The sequence below is a fragment of the Oncorhynchus keta genome, chromosome 36 (assembly GCF_023373465.1).
Source record: "Oncorhynchus keta strain PuntledgeMale-10-30-2019 chromosome 36, Oket_V2, whole genome shotgun sequence".
In the NCBI taxonomy this organism is placed as follows: Eukaryota; Metazoa; Chordata; class Actinopteri; order Salmoniformes; family Salmonidae; genus Oncorhynchus; species Oncorhynchus keta.
In genome coordinates this window covers 4,306,852-4,324,362 of record NC_068456.1, presented here as the reverse complement: position 1 = coordinate 4,324,362, position 17,511 = coordinate 4,306,852, and the positions used below count along the sequence as shown (strand labels likewise).

General features: G+C 42.9%; 1 protein-coding gene and 1 long non-coding RNA gene across 3 annotated transcripts in view; both read right to left on the bottom strand.

The window, feature by feature from the left end:
* LOC118369384 (Kv channel-interacting protein 2-like) overlaps positions 1-17,511 on the bottom strand; it is a 197,106-nt gene that overhangs the window by 87,821 nt on the left and 91,774 nt on the right. The window lies entirely within an intron of this gene.
* Positions 5,751-7,252, bottom strand: LOC118369480 (uncharacterized). The gene is made up of 3 exons (XR_004822618.2): positions 6,379-7,252; positions 5,979-6,121; positions 5,751-5,868 (listed from the first exon to the last, which is right to left on the bottom strand). It is a non-coding gene; the product is annotated as an uncharacterized LOC118369480 (long non-coding RNA).

The following is a 17,511-nucleotide window of genomic DNA, read 5'->3' as shown; positions in this document are numbered from 1 at the left end:
ATTGGCCTCATCCCCCACATATGCATTTAGATGCTGTGAAACCCTGTGGAGATTGGGCCTTGGTGGTCAGGTTATACTGTAAAATTGGTATCGCTTGATTGGTCAATGGTGGTTGGTCTTGGGTTGAAAGGTTACAGCTTCAGATGTTATAACTGGAATGAAATGCCTTTGTTCTCTCTCTCTTATCATGTATCCAGTCCATGGAGGAAGGTTGGATGATCAGTTCTGATGTCCTAGTGTCACGCCCTGGCCTTAGTTATCTTTGTTTTCTTTATTATTTTGGTTAGGTCAGGGTGTGACAAGGGGGATTTATGTGTTTTGTCTGGTCTAGGGGTTTTGTATGTTTATGGGGTGTTTTCTAGTCTAGGTGTTTATTTAAGTCTATGGTTGCCTAGATTGCTTCTCAATCAGAGGCAGGTGTTTATCATTGTCTCTGATTGGGAACCATATTTAGGCAGCCATGTTTTTTGGGTATTATGTGGGTGGTTGTTTTCTGTCTTCTGTCTTTGTGTCTATGCGCCAGATAGGACTGTTTCGGTTTTTTGACATTTGTTGTTTTGGTATTTTGTAGTGTTCACGTTTATGGTCTTTATTAAACATGTTGAACTCTAACCACGCTGCATTTTGGTCCTCCTCTCCTTCAACGGAAGAAAACCGTTACACCTAGGCCTCGGGCCTAGTAAGAATATCTTTGTTCATGCTTTGTCCTGTAAGTTAACCTTAGGATCTGTGTGCTAGGAATAATGTCTTGTAATGCTTGGTAATGCCTTGTACCTTCAGCTTTGTGCCTTGTATTTTAATCCATTCATTGTACAATGTTAATTAAATATATGCCTTTGATATAGACCATTCTCAGACCAATTACTGCTGGTCTACGTCGACGTATTGCCTAATGCTCGAGTGTATATTTTATCTTTGAAGTCAGATTTTTACTAGGCTAACTGCTTAGTCTTATTACGAGTCATACGTGAGGATTTTATATCATTAATACTGTATGTCAAATATTACTGCCCACTACAAAAACATGAACTCATTACCTTGATGCTTTCTCTGTTAAATCTAACAAGACCCTGCTGGAAATAAAGCAGACAACCGATGATCAACATCAAGTTGCTAGGATATTAGATCCAACGTGGATCCAGGCACAGCTGTCTTCACCGGCGTAACGAATGAGACAACACAAGTATTCTGGACATTCCTTGCAAACACCTTTTTTTTTCCAGCATGTGCTATCACAACAGCTGTTTGTCTCTTGACTGTCACTCAGAAAATTCCTTTTGGATCAGATGATGATGTGTGAAAATAACACAGCATAACTAATCATCTGGACACCACATGTGCATCCAACAAGTATTATTGAAGAACCGCATTAATTACAGTATCGATTTAGGTTTTAATTATCGAAGTAAGGTTACTCTTTCGTTTAGAGGCATTCGATTTCGCAATGCATACATTATTTGGGATTTGTTTGCCCGTGAAAACGAAACTGTTTTCCCCCGTAACATAAGGAGACTTGAAATGTTACACGGCATTTCTGAGATCTTTACACAAAGAAATGTCCGACAGCTCGATCCAGGATTCTTACATGAAGTTCAATGTCTAATTGAATTGATTAATGCTTAATATATAATATAATGACAACTTACACTGCCAGAAATGCAAGGACAGAAAATTAATCAACTCTTGAATTTTATTGAACATATGTTTGATCCCCCTTATATGTGACACATTTCAGGAAACTAGTCGTATGTCGCACGTCACTACTTCACAGGAGTAGCATTTTAACATACATTTTTTAGGTAGAAATGCCTTCTGGAACATGTGACCTTTCATGTGCCTTAATAACAAACTTATATTCCATCCATAAATACGAATAAAATTGTTAAATTACGAGCTTAGTTGGTTTAGCCACGGAAAAAGACAGGAACCTTTCCACTAGCCATGATTGGCTGAGATAATGGTTGGGCTGGACATGCTGGGAGATGAGTTTGGATTGTAGCATGCTACTGTCTACAATGTAAGCTGTTCAGTATGTGTTGACAGTCCTTTCTACTGCACCATTTATGAAAGATATAACATTAGCCATTGAGTACTACAAATGTTTTACTACTTTTATCAAAAACATTGATGCCTTGAATTTAGCAGGCGGTATCGACAGATCCGTTGGAAAAAGTGACGGGCTACTTTCTGCACACGCCACAAACAAGATGTTCCTTTAAACAAAACTGAGTTAAGTGGTTCCAGTCTGCTGTGAAGCGTTAATCAATGTTTAAGGGTAAGAGTCTAGCTACATTTTCTAACTTTGTCAGAAAGTAGTTTATTTTATTATTATTAATATTATTGTATTTTACCCCCTTTTTTCTCCCCAATTTCTATGATGTCTCATCGCTGCAACTCCCCAATGGGCTCGGGAGGTGAAGGTCGAGTCTAGCGTCCTCCGAAACATGACCCGCCAAACGACGCTTCTTAACACCCACCTGCTTAACCCAGAAGCCAGCCACACCACTATGTCGGCAGAAAAATCGTTAAACTGATGACCAAGGTCAGCCTGCAGTCACCGGCCTGCCACAAGGGGTCTCTAGAGCGCGATGAGCCAAGTAAAGCCCCGCCGGCCAAACCCTCCCCTAACCCAGACGACGCTGGGCCAATTGTGCATCGTCCTATGGGACTCCCAATAATGGCCGATTGTGACACAGCCCTGGAACAAACCCGGATATGTAGTGACGCCCCTAGCACTGCAATGCCGTGCCTTAGTCCGCTGTGCCACTCGGGAGGCCCAGAAAGTTGTTTTTACTGCAAGATAAAGCGTACTGTTAGTTAGCTAGCAAACGTTAGCTTGCTGGCTTGCTAGCTAACATTACGTGTATGTTCTGTGTAGCAATATTATTTGAATCAGAAACCCATTTGTATTGCTAGTTATAGCCTAATGTTAGCTAGCTTACATTGAACTTAGTTTGTTAGCTTTACCTGCAGACTCATACTACAGTTAAGACAATGTTTGTATTGGTAGTAGTATGAGTAGTATGAGTTGGGATTTTGCCGGTTCATTATTTACCTAGTTAGCTAAATAAAATACCAAAAGCTACCAAAAGACTCCATCTCGGCCAGATTATTACATGACCCATCAAATTAGCCAGGTGTGTCTGGGGTTGATTACGGCCATCTATTGTATTTCATGAAATGTGAACATGTCTAGACAATAGTGACCCATCCACTTCACTAGATGTGGCTGGGGGGGTGGTTATATCATTTCCTTCACATGACCCATCAATTTAGACAAGTGTGTCGGGTAAGCGTCAACTAACAATGATAAAATATTTATAAAATATTTTTATCTGGACACTTCCTGTTTTTGACATTGCTACTATGCAAGTAACCACTTCACTGTACCATTTACACCTTCTGTATCCTGTGCATGTGACAAATAAACTTTTATTTGACATAGCGTGTGTTTACCACATGGCCTCAGATATGAATCCTTAAAGAAATGGGCGGGGCTAAGGCTTAAAAGGGTGTGAACGATGCTGAATGGGTGTAGACAAAGAAGAGCTCTCCAGTAGATGTACCAAAACATTCAATAGCAATTTTCTAAAAGTGGAGTTACAAGTTTACACATTTTCAAATCAGAATGACTTTCCTATTGTTCAACAGCTGGAGTGTTCCTCAACTTTTATCCAATGTAAAAAACACAATTTCAAATTTTGCTACATAAGACTGAATCGAGGCGGTCGGTCACATATCTTAATGTAACGGAGGGGGAAAAGAAATTGCCATATTATTATCAATGACTTATCAACAGCTGTAATAACCAGTGTAGGAAATCCTCACAGGTACCCTAGTTTATAAAAAAAAACAATACAGAACCTTGGGACATGAGGTCAGTTTACTATTAAAAAATCGATGTTTACTATAGGACGTCAATAAATTACATGAAACTGTGATATATTGTTGTCTGTGCATGCTTCATCTCAGTTCTCTCTTCTTTCTCCTATCCTCCCCTTTCCCTCTTTTTTTTGTACTTTTCATCATGTCATCTCTTTCTCTGTTATCCTATCCTCCCTTCTCAGCTCACTCCTTATTTCTCCTCTCCTTCCCTAACCTTTCTCCTCTTCTTTCGGACATGTACACGCTGTCTCTTTTATCTGTTCTCCTCTCTTCCCCCTCCTCCCAGGCAGACTGCTGTTAATTGGAATTCATTTTTAGTGTGTGTGCGAGTGCGTATTTTCGGTGGGTGTGTGAGAGGTGTGTGTGTGTCGATGATGGATGAAGGTGATGTTTCACAGCTTTCTCGTAAGGGAGGAGGGGAAAGAGGGAGGGGGAGGGGGGGAAGGTGGGAAGGGAGACGAAGGGATGGAGGGTGGTAGACAAGGACACATGCTGTGAGACCTTCTACTTCTGATGGCCCAAAAGAACAGAGTGGAGAGTCAGTGTGTGTGATAGAGAATACACATTTGCAATGTAACCTCAAAGACAAACGGAGACATTTGTCGTAACTGTAGGCAACAGAGATCACCGAATGTGCTGGCCTTTTAATTATGCTTTGCCATCTGTTAGCTGTAAGCCAAACTGCGCAAAAGTGAAATTGAAACTAACCTTGATTTTAAGTTTAGGCATTCATTCCGAGCTCCTCAGGAAGTTTAGGCATTGGATTACATTTTTTGTAATAATTCTGATTGGTTAGGGTTAAACGGGATCTGCACCCACTGATTTAGCCTCGTTTCTTGGCTTGCTCCTCAGGAAATGCTGGCGGCCCTGACAGAAGGCGTACGTGAGTTGGCTTGGGGGTGTGGTTTGATGTGGGTGCATCTTGGGTGTGCCATTGTCACCACCAAGACACACCCATCTGTCAGAACCTTGCCCGCAGATACTTCCCACCACTCAATCACAACAAACAAACCTCACAAAGGCTGAATTCAACACCTACAGGCAGATGTATTTTGTGTGATGCCGGAGGAAGTTTTGAACAGGTCAGTAGCCTACAGAGTAATACGAGAATGCAAGTGTTGAATTCATGTAGATATTCTAAACTAAGTGTTTTGATAACTTTCAATTGTAGTAACAGGTCCAACTATTTACATAATTACCATAGAAGCAGTGTTCTGCTAATACAACAATGTATATACAGATACTTTGCCTATCAACATTTTGCCTGGTGGAAATGTGGCTATCTTGGCAAACATGTCAGGGTGGTCATAACTTCCTGTGTGCTCTGTTCTCAACAGGAGTACCCTAATCCTGAATGAATTATACACCGGGTTTCTCCCTCCCCATATTGACTGATACCATTCAGTTCAATAATAAAAAAAGACAATACAAGTCAAAGTTATGTCTAGTAAAATTGTAATGCAGAGTGCCAGGTCTCTCTCCATTCAGAGACAACATTATCAAGCCCGTCTCTCAGTCTGGACTTCATCGCATCTTGCAAGTCTCCATGTGCTGGCTCAATACATGTTTCTGTGAACACATAAACACATAGGCATTGTTCCATTACCAATGGCAGTCAGGATATGTAATATCTGAAACACAAACAGGTAGTATGATAATGTTTGAACAGGTCAGATAATAGCCACTCAATTATAGACTCCCCATCAAACGACCGAGGCCGTCGTCTGGCAAAAGCATCTACAGATCTCTCCATCTGTAAAAAATAGGCAGAGTATATCAGTTACTCACGGAATGAAAGGGTGTTGCAAATACTGGACATTTCTGCTGTACTGTATCATTACTAGTCACCTTCAGTTCCACATTGTGGATGTGTTGAGTGCCAGGTCTCTCTCCATTCAGAGACGTCAGTATCAAGCCTCTCTGTCGGTCAGAACTACATCACATCATGTTGCAAGTCTCCAAGTGCTGGTTCCATAGATGCATCTGTGAACACGTACACACAGTCACTGTTCTATCACCAATGGCAGGATACGTGATATTGGACAAACAAACATATACTATGTTGAAGTTTGAACCGGTCAAACTAAACCTACCTAATCCCGGTCTCCCCATTGACGGCCATTGGTGAGCAGGCAAGGGGTGAAGCTGGAGGTGAGGTCTAGAGGTGAGGTCTTTGCCAGCGCCACATTGATGGGCATGGCAGCCTAGATCAGCTTCTGGCCCCTCATCAAACATACTGGTCGGTCACACACAAACACACACACACACACACAGAGCACTGATTACATTATCAATGGTGGTTATGATTAGCATGATGGAACCAACCTGATTGCTGCATTCACCTTTCTATTTCACTTCAGATATCAAGACGTGAAGTGAAAAAGAATGGAAAACGCAGCGATCAGGCTGATTGCACCAGGCAAAGTTATAAAGGTGAATTGGGACAGGAACTAGAAACTGTTTTGACCTTTACCCAGGTCAAATGTCACCAACCTGATTCAAGTGTCCTCACTGCTCCATTTACAGCTCACAGTGAGGGCATGCCTGCGTGATGTTGAGGGTCCCCTTGCTAGTCTTCTCTATGTTACATGTGCGGCTGCCAACTGGAGAATGGAGCTGGAGAATGAAGGGGGGAGACCCCGACTCATTCCCTGGAGAACGGAGCTGTTCTCGACCCAACCAGCCGTGGAGATACGTCACTCGCCGCGGAGGTCGAAGAAAGAGTCCTCTGATAACGAGGATCTGTTTGGAGATGGTGAGCCCGGACCTGACACAGACCAGAAACGTCTTTGACGCCCCGGATCCAGATGTTCCTGCGTATTCGTCCTCTGTTCTGTCTCCCTCTCTGGTGGCTTCTACCTCGGGTTCAGATCCTCGGAGCTCCCACCCTCACCAGACCGTGAGGCTGCCTGAGAGACCGGCCCATTTAACATCGCCAGCTGTCATCATAGGCAGCTCTATGGTGAGAAACATCTCGGTCCCCAAGGCAGAAACTCTGTGCTACCCAGGAGCACGAGTACAGGACATAAGTAGGCTGTTTCCGACTGTTCTACGATAGATGCCGGGAGCTGACACTGTCGTAAACCTATGTGGGGTCAAACGACATCAGGAGGCCGAGCTCGGAACATCTGAAAATGTATTTTAAACTTGTTAGGGCAGTGGTCCCGTGGTGGGAACATATATCAGCGGAAATTTCAATTGTGCCACGTATAGTTTTTGATAAAACTCAAACTTTCATTAAAATGCACATACAATATACTGAATTAAAGCTACCCTCATTGTGAATCTAGTTACCGAGTCAGATTTGTAAAATGCTTTTCGGCGAAAGCATGAGAAGCTATTATCTGATAGCATGTATCCACAAATACTGCACCGTCACCTAACGACAGATTTTGCGATAGCCGGGGGCTACTCAGAACGCAGAAATAAAATATAAAACATTCATTACCTTTGACGAGCTTCTTTCTTGGCACTCCTAGATGTCCCATAAACATCATTTTGGGTCTTTTTTCGATTACATCGGTCCATATATAGCCTAGATATCGATCTATGAACACTGTGTGAACAACGGAAAAAAACTGCGTTTTAGAACGTAACGTCATTTTTTTAATTAAAAAAGTCGACGATAAACTTTCACAAAACACTTCGAAATACTTTTGTAATGCAACTTTAGGTATTAGTACACGTTAATAAGTGATACAATTGATCACGAGGCGATGTCAATTCTATAGGTGTCCTTCTTGAAATACTGTCCTGAGAAATCTCAACCAAAACATCCGGTCGGAGACCTTGATCGTGTGGAAGCTGTAGGTACTGCAACCTCAGCCCCATTTAATCCGGTTCACCTATAACAATTCCTGGAAGTCGTGCATGGATATTGTTTTCCATTTTCAGTGATCAGATTTTCCTGCACTTTTCGATGAAACGCACATTCTGTTATAGTCACAGCCATGATTTAACCAGTTTTAGAAACGTCTGAGTGTTTTCTATCCACACATACTAATCATATGCATATACTATATTCCTGGCATGAATAGCAGGGCGCTGAAATGTTGCGCGATTTTTAACAAAAAGCTGCGAAAAGCTGCTTAAATTCTCGACATCCCTAACAGAACTGCTTTTAGCATTAAAAGACGAAAAACGGACAATCATTTCAGGTCCAGTACCATCGTTGGGCAGCGGGTGTGAAAGATTCTGCAGGCTACTGGCATTACACATCTGGCTAAAACATTATTTTAGCTCTGCTGGAGTCACATTTATAGATAACTTTGACACCTTCTGAAAACAGACGATACTCTACAGGAATGACGGACTCCATCCAAATCATCTTGGCTCCTGGACTCTGGAAACAATTACTTATCAATGACCCAAGACCAGCTCAGTTAACCCCTACCATTGTGACAATGAGTCTTCATAATGCTGCATCAAATGTACATTATGCTAGGGGCGTTGGCAGACACAATGTAAGTAACTTAATTTATGTCCCCCTAATTCCCCCAAATACCTCTGTTGATCCTACAGCTATTGTATGCAGTAATCATGAGCCTTTGAACCAGAGTTACACTGTTACACTGAGGCGGTGTGCCCTAGTAGGAAGACCACTTTGCGCAGCTCACCCTGCACCCAGCTCCAATATAAATAACATGAGCAAGCCTGCCTTTCTAGCATGATAAAATGATATGGTTCATAACCAGCAGCATCTCGAACATACACAAACCTGTATGAGCTTCGACCTCACTAAGTTGTATTGAGGTAGTTAACTAGCTAGTTATCGAGCTTGTTATCTAGCTAGTTACACTAACATTAGCTAAAATGTTAGCTAGCCTGCCTTGCGTTATCAAAGATAGCTAACTATTCAACCAGCAATAATGTTATTTAACGTCGTCAGCTAAGATAATTTCAAGTTATTCAAGTAAGGTAGTGTTACTGGTACAGACTTGGGGACCAATGATCTCCAACCACATATTCTCTATGATAGGGTCCTTCAGCAGGGCATGCAAACCATAGTTGGCTGTGCATCCTGCTGGAAGCATGCGTTGTCGAACTGGAGCCGGCTTGATCAATCCATACAGGGCTTACCAGTCTCAAAAGGTTGTGATCCTTTGAACGTGCATGAAACAACGGAGCCCCATTCAATGAAGGGAAGCTAAGTGGGTGGAGGGGCGATTTGCACTTGGAGTTTGGCAAAAGGGGGCATGAATTGTTAAAATGATTGAAATCCAAACCCAACCTCCATTTACTTGTTGTGACGTACTCAGGTTCCAAACTACATTTTAGACGAGACTGACTTTATGACCAAAATTGTCTGACTCAAAAAAGTTCTGGGACACTGTAAAGTCCATGGAGAATAAGAGCACCTCCTCCCAGTTGCCCACTGCACTGAGGCTAGGAAACACTGTCACCACCGATAAATCCACTATAATTGAGAATTTCAATCAGCATTTTTCTACGGCTGGCCATGCTTTCCACCTGGCTACCCCTACCCTGATCAACAGCCCTCCACCCCCCACAGCAACTCGCCCAAGCCTTCCCATTTCTCCTTCACTCAAATCCAGATAGCTGATGTTCTGAAAGAGCTGCAAAATCTGGACGCCTACAAATCAGCCGGGCTAGATAATCTGGACCATCTCGTTCTAAAATTATCTGCCGAAATTGTTGCAACGCCTATTAACTAGCCTGTTCAACCTCTCTTTGGTATCGTCTGAGATTCCCAAGGATTGGAAAGCTGCCGTGGTCATCCCCCTCATCAAAGGTGGAGACACTCTAGACCCAAACGGCTCCAGACCTATATCTATCCTACCCTGCCTTTCTAAGGTCTTCGAATGCCAAGTTAACAAACAGATTACTGACAATTTCGAATCCTACCAAACCTTCTCCGCTATGTAATCTGGTTTCAGAGCTGGTCATGGGTGCACCTCAGCCACGCTCAAGGTCCTAAACGATATCAGAATTTCCATCGATAAGAGACGTTACTGTGCAGCCGTATTCATCAGCCTGGCCATTGCTTTCGACTCTGTCAATCACCACATTCTTATCCGCAGACTCAACAGCCTTGGTTTCTCAAACGATTGCCTCGCCTGGTTCACCAACTACTTCTCAGATAGAGTTCAGTTTGCCAAATCGGAGGGCCTGTTGTCCGGACCTCTGGCAGTCTCTATGGGGGTGCCACAGGGTTCAATTCTCGAGCCGACTCTCTTCTCTGTATACATCAATGATGTCGCTCTTGCTGCTGGTGATTTTCTAATCCACCTCTACGCAGACAACACCATTCTGTATACCTCTGGCCCTTCTTTGGACACTGTCTCAGTTAACCTCCAGACGAGCTTCAATGCCATACAACTCTCCTTCTGTGGCCTCCAACTGCTCTTAAATGCAAGTAAACTAAATGCATGCTCTTCAGCCGATCGCTGCCGGCACCTGCCCGCCCGTCTAGGATCACTACTCTGGATGGTTCTGACTTAGAATATGTGGACAACTACAAACACCTAGGTGTCTGGTTAGACTGTAAACTCTCCTTCAAGACTCACATTAAGCATCTCAAATCCAAAATTAAATCTAGAATTGGCTTCCTTTTTTGCAAACAAAGCATCCTTCACACATGCTGCCAAACATACCCTCGTAAAACTGACCATACTACCGATCCTCAACTTCGGCGATGTCATTTACAAAATATTCTTACAAAATAACACTCTACTCAACAAATTGTATGCAGTCTATCACAGTGCCATCGGTTTTGTCACCAAAGCCCCATATCCTTCCCACCACTGCAACCTGTACGCTCTCATTGGCTGGCACTCGCTTCATACTCGTTGCCAAACACCCTGGCTCCAGGTCATCAACAAGTCTCTGCTAGGTCGAGCCCCGCCTTATCTCAGCTCAATGGTCACCATAAAGGCACCCACCCGTAGCACGCACTCCAGCAGGTATATCTCTCTGGTCACCCCCAAAGCCAATTCCTCATTTGGTCGCCTTTCTTTTCAGTTCTCTGCTGCTAATGACTGGAACGAATTGCAAAAATCACTGAAGCTGGAAATTCATATCTCCCTCACTAGCTTTAAGCACCATCTGCAAGAGCAGCTCACAGATCACTGCACCTATACATAGCCCATCTGTAAATAGCCCATCCAACTACCTCATCCCCATACTGTATTTATTTATTTATCTTGCTCCTTTGCACCCCAGTATCTCTACTTGCACATTCATCTTCTGCACATCTACCATTCCAGTGTTTAATTGATATATTGTAATTACTTTGCCACCATGGCCAATTTATTGTCTTACCCTCCTTATCCTACCTCATTTGCATATACTGTATATGTACTTTTTCTACTGTATTATTGACTGTATGTTTATTTATTCCATGTGCAACTCTGTGTTGTTGAATGTGTCGAACTGCTTTGCTTTATCTTGGCCAAGTCGCAGTTGTAAATGAGAACTTGTTCTCAACTAGCCTACCTGGTTAAATAAAGGTGAAATAATATTTAAAAAACATCTATTCATATGTGCAAGTGTGTGTGTGAGGTGAGAGCAGGAGGTGTCAGTGAGCGACAGAGGGGCTACAGATTTAGAAAGGGAATAAATTCAATTATGGGTGAGAAAATGAGTGAGAATCTTCACAACTCTACGTCTGGAGGGAGAAAAAGTGTGTCCTTAAAATTGGATGTGATCTTTCAGTGGTGTCCAACGCAGCCATTTTGATTTCAATATCAAATTATTTCTTTGTAGCAATTAAAGCCAGCACTCAGTAAGTGCAAATATAATATTACATTTTACATTTTGATTTACATCGTTACATTTTGCAGCTGATTTCTCAGCCAGGCGCGTCAGACCAGCATCCCTGTGGAATGTTTCCGAACACCTTGTAGAATGCCCTGAAGAATTCTGGCTGTTCTGGAGGAAAAAAGGGAAGTCCGACCCGGTACTAGATCGATGTACCTAATAAACTACCCAGTGAGTATAAGCTTGCTACTATAACTTTAGATGTACTTAAATGATCAACTGTAAATAAAACACTAGTCCTCATTGAACAATATCCTATTTTTTAAAAACACTATACAACAATGATAAAATTATATAAGACTTGTGGAAATATTGTAAAGTAATAAGCAAAGTGGTTGTAACCACCGCTGATAAGCAATGTTGGAACTTCAGTCATATTGACTAGCCTGCCAATCCAATCCTCTCGGATCTATACAAGCGGAAAGAGGGGTTTGTTTTTGGACCTGGCCCTAGATCCATCTCTATCCAACCCCCAAGCGACACTCTGGCCATCACAAACCTGTCACCATGGCTGGGATCCATCTCGAACCAACCCCCAGGCTTTGTTCTGGCCTCCATCCTCGTCTCTATCCAACCCACAGTCCTCACTCTGGCCTCCATCCTCGTCTCTATCCAACCCCAGGCTTTGTTCTGGCCTCTATCCTCGTCTCTATCAAACCCACAGTCCTCACTATGGCCTCCATCCTCGTCTCTATCCAACCCCCAGGCTTTGTTCTGGCCTCCATCCTCGTCTCTATCCAACCCACAGTCCTCACTCTGGCCTCCATCCTCGTCTCTATCCAACCCCCAGGCTTTGTTCTGGCCTCCATCCTCGTCTCTATCCAACCCCCAGGCTTTGTTCTGGCCTCTATCCTCGTCTCTATCAAACCCACAGTCCTCACTATGGCCTCCATCCTCGTCTCTATCCAACCCCCAGGCTTTGTTCTGGCCTCCATCCTCGTCTCTATCCAACCCCCAGGCTTTGTTCTGGCCTCCTGCTGGGTCCTGATATTGCCTATTATACAGTCATATCAGAGCTTTACACACATGCACACACACACACACACACACACACACACACACAGCGACACAACACACAGCTGAGTGTCTCCTCTATTCTCTCTGAAGAAATAGATAGATGCACAGGGAGTCCCACTATGAAGATATGAGGTTTGTTTTGAGTGATTTCTCTTTATGGAAGTAAACATTTCCTCTCCTGTGGAGACTATTAATAACACATGCTGGGATAAAATGCTACGGTCCGTTAGTCGTTTCACACAAACAGCTCTTCAGTGCTTTTCACGTAACCCAGCGTATGGTTTATTCATGGTCTATTATATGTTGACAGTTTGTATCCATTCAGTAAAGAAGAGAAACTTGACGGGTCGACCGAAGCGAGAGAGATGGGCAGGAAGAGAAAGAGAGCGGCGCAGAAGGTGACATCATCAATATTATACTATGATAATATAGGCTTATTGCTGCATTAAAAGTCAGATAAGGATATCTGTGTGTGTGTGTGTGCGTGTGTGTGTGTGTGTGTGTGTGTGTGTGTGTGTGTGTGTGTGTGTGTGTGTGTGTGTGTGTGTGTATAAGTATAGCACCATATGGGCTGTGTAATCAGAGGTCATTAATAAGGAGTGTGTGTATTATCATTCCCGGGAGACTGAGGAATGAACCCTTGGGTTTCCTTTAGCAACCGTGTCACTCTCTGACTGATAGCTGCTACTGGTCGACTCCCTGTGTTGCTGTGTGTTGCTGTGTTGCCGACATCTCTACCACGGTTTGTGCTTCTTCTCCTCCCCTCCCTATCCTATATCCCTTCCATCACCACAGTGAGGGGCTTTGTGTGTGCGTGTATGTGTGTCCGTGTGTGTGTCTGTACAGCATGTGTGTGTGTGTATGTGTGTGTTGTGTGTGTGTGTGTGTGTGTGTGTGTGTGTGTGTGTGTGTGTGTGTGTGTGTGTGTGTGTGTGTGTGTGTGTGTGTGTGTGTGTGTGTGTGTGTGCACGTGCGTGCTTTGCCGTGCATGTGTACAAGACTTTGTCTCCAGTAAATTAGTTTGCTATCAGTCAGCCCTGTTCTCTATGGTCCTGATTCCGACCCGAGTTAAGCGTGCGTAAATTTTTATAAACTTTTCTCTCTATGCGTTATTCTGACCTGGAATTTAAGCATGAGAATAGTGTGCTATTGACCTGCTATTTGTCTTGGATTGAATACATGAAGGTGTGTCTACAGATATGTCATAATCTGACCAACTCGAAACCCATTAATAAGGTGTAGCTGTAACGGGATTCGTCCTCCTCTGACGAGGAGTATGAGAGATCGGACCAATACGTGGTACGTGTTCGTCATGTTTTAATGAACAAAATCACTGAACACGAAAATACAAAATAACAAATTGAAAGACAGAAACGAAAAGCGAAACAGTTCCGTGTGGAACACACAGACACAGAAAACAATCACCCACGAAACACAATAGAAAACAGGCTCCCTAAATATGGTTCTCAATCAGGGACAACGATTGACAGCTGCCTCTGATTGAGAACCACACCAGGCCAAACACAGAAATAGCAAATCATAGAAAAACTAACATAGGCAACCCACCCAACTCACGCCCTGACCATACTAAAACAAAGACATAACAAAATAACTGAGGTCAGAACGTGACAGTAGCGAGCCTATCGTTTCCGAACCCACCCGTTTCCAAGTGGACATTTGTTCCTTTAGAAATAGCACCATTCTCCATGCACCGTAATTTACAACTTGATAGGAGCTATCGATAAGATCTCGGTAAATGAGTCATCCATTTGGAGAAGGGAATTGTACATGTAAATTACACTTGTTTTTCGATCTATTTGACCTCATAATTGCTGGTGACAACTGTGAAACCAGTCATATGGCAGAAATCTGAAGCATATTAACATATCAACTTTCCCACAGTAAAGTTTAAGAAATGCTATGCCATTGTGCAGAATTTAAATGACATGTACAACCTTTTAACTTGAAGGGATGGGCACTCTCGAATGTCTTCATTGTCGGCTACTCTGACTTTCTCTGTTTTCCTATTTCTACCGTGTTAAATACCACTATCAGTATCGACCGTCAGTAGGCCTAACAACCACACATATTACACTGACAATTCACTGTTCGTTCCCTTCAGTTGGTAAAGCCTACATTATCATTCCATTTAATTACATTGATTCGTTTAACTTCATTCGTTTCTTCTGTAAATGCCGTCATGGCCATGTGGTTTTTGAGGATCATTAGGAACAGTTGATAATATAAACATTTTTTAAACGGTCTAGGCTACCTAAATCCTTAAGGAGCAGAGCGGAGACCAAGCCGTAACAGTTTAAACCCGACACAACACTTGGCTCTGTCATCGCACAGTTCCATGGTTAGCACAGGCAAATAGACAATTGCCTACCATTGTACACCATTCTCCTGTCATAATTCTATACACTTCCTACATTGCCATCAGTGGGGGCTGCTGAGGGGAGGACGGCTCATAATAATGGCTCGGAAGGAGTGCAGGGGAATGACATCAAACACATGGAAACCAGGTGTTTGATGTCGTTGATGCCATTCCACCAGTTCTGCTCCAGCCGTTGCCACGAGCCCGTTGTCCTCCGTTAAGGTGCCACCAAAAACTCCTGTGATTATTGAACAGCTGAATGTGGCACTTTTCAGAATGAATCAAAACACTGTATATCTTTCATAAACATGTTTTGTGTGTCAAGGAGATGGTGTTGAAATGGCGACGCATAGGCCCATACTTAGATGGCACATGACACATGCTTAACTCAGGTCGGAATCGGCCCCTACCTGAAGCTAATGAGAGAGACAAAACGCAACAAAAAGACAACGCTCATACCCTTCCATCGGAGAATAGCAGATTAGCCGTCTGGCAAAACAACAAGGCAATAGAATATGTGCTTCTGTTACTTACTCTGCTGGCATCGATTATAGCTATATTAGAGGTGCTTCATTGAACTGGTAGTGAGTAACCTCGCTTGAGACCTGAAAGACTTGTGTCAGCTCTCTGAGCTAATGCCTAGGCGTTTAGCTCAGCTGGTTACCATGTAATGATCAGATATAGGCCGAGGATTGCCTGAATATTTGGTATCTTACCATTCAGAGAATAACACAACCCAATGAATATCTAGCACAGTTGGTAGAGCATGGCGCTTGTAACGCCAGGGTAGTGGGTTCAATTCCCGGGACCACCCATACGTAGAATGTATGCACACATGACTGTAAGTTGCTTTGGATAAAAGCGTCTGCTAAATGGCATATATTATTATATTATTATCAGACAGACAACACAAAATGAGAGAGAGAGAGATTCGCCAGATAGTGTTTCATGCCTGTTAGTCAAAGTAGAGATAGTTACACAACAATATAACAGAGCCCTAGTGCAGAGAGGAGAACACACACACCTGAGAAATCAGGTCTATGCTGCGCAAGCCAGTTTAATTATAGCTTTACCAGACAGAGTTAATTATCACAGTTAGAGTTCTTTCCCTCCCTTCATCCTTCTCTCTCTCCCTCAGACATGGTGGAAGGCAGAAAAACCACATTTGGTTCACTCTCCTAATCATTTCATGTGGGATCCCTATGGCTTGCTCAAACGGTGTGGCATTAAAAGTGGTCCCCTACAACGAACGTTCACAAAAGGCATTGTTTTGAACTCATTTGTACTGAACTGTGGGCCTACAGATTTTCATCCTTCCCTTCTAATCAGGGACTGGAGGTCTACAAATGGTGTATCCATCTAGTCTGTCTGTTAGCTGGGCACTTTGACATTAGCATGTCCTGAAATGCCACGATAACGAAATACAAACGACGATGGACTTTGATGAAATCATGGCAAAGGCCTACTATTAGCTAGCTCCTATACACAGAGGACCACATTCACCTCTCTCTCTCTCTCTCTCTCTCTCTCTCTCTCTCTCTCTATTTTCTACATCCCCCTCTCCATCTCCACACCCTTCTCTCTTTGTCACCCTCCTCTTCCTGGAACAGACACGCAGGAACCGGTTGTCATGGAAACCTCGCTCTCTGGGTAAACTTACGGAAATACACATGAACACACATACGCACGCACGCACGCACGCACACACACAGTATTTAATAAATACTTAATGCATCTGATGATTATAAGACCACTGACTTACTGGACACTATAGTATTTCTTTATGCATAGTGTTTCTGATAGCAGCTCTGCTGCGTTTGAGTGTGTGTGTGTGTGTGTGTGTGTGTGTGTGTGTGTGTGTGTGTGTGTGTGTGTGTGTGTGTGTGTGTGTGTGTGTGTGTGTGTGTGTGTGTGTGTGTACGCACTTGCTTTCTGAATATGAACATGTTCCTCTTTAGATGTCAAAGTCTAATGAGAGAAAGAAAGAAAGAGTAATGACAGAGGATGCAATAAGTACCTTGTCAAGTAGATCAATAAAATAAGCGTATCACAGTAACCCACTGAACAGGTCAACTATACTGGTATCATATCATTGCTCAACAGTTTGTAGGGGATGATTGTCTTTTAATTCTGCTGAGGAAAGAGAGTGATTCAGATAGTAAAAAGCTTAAATATCGAGAGAGGGAGTGAAAACAAGAGGGGAGCGAGAGAGTGATTCATGAAAAAAAAAAAAGTTGACTCAGTCTTCCTTTCATTCTGTACTGAACAAATTTATAAACGCAACATGTAAAAATGTCTAATATTTAACTGAGTTCCAATTCATATGAAGAAATCAGTCAATTGAAATAAACGAATTAGGCCCTAATCTATGGATTTCACAGAACCCTTAAAAACGAAATGGGCCTCACAATGGGCCTCCCATCACGGTATTTCTGTGCATTCAAATTGCCATC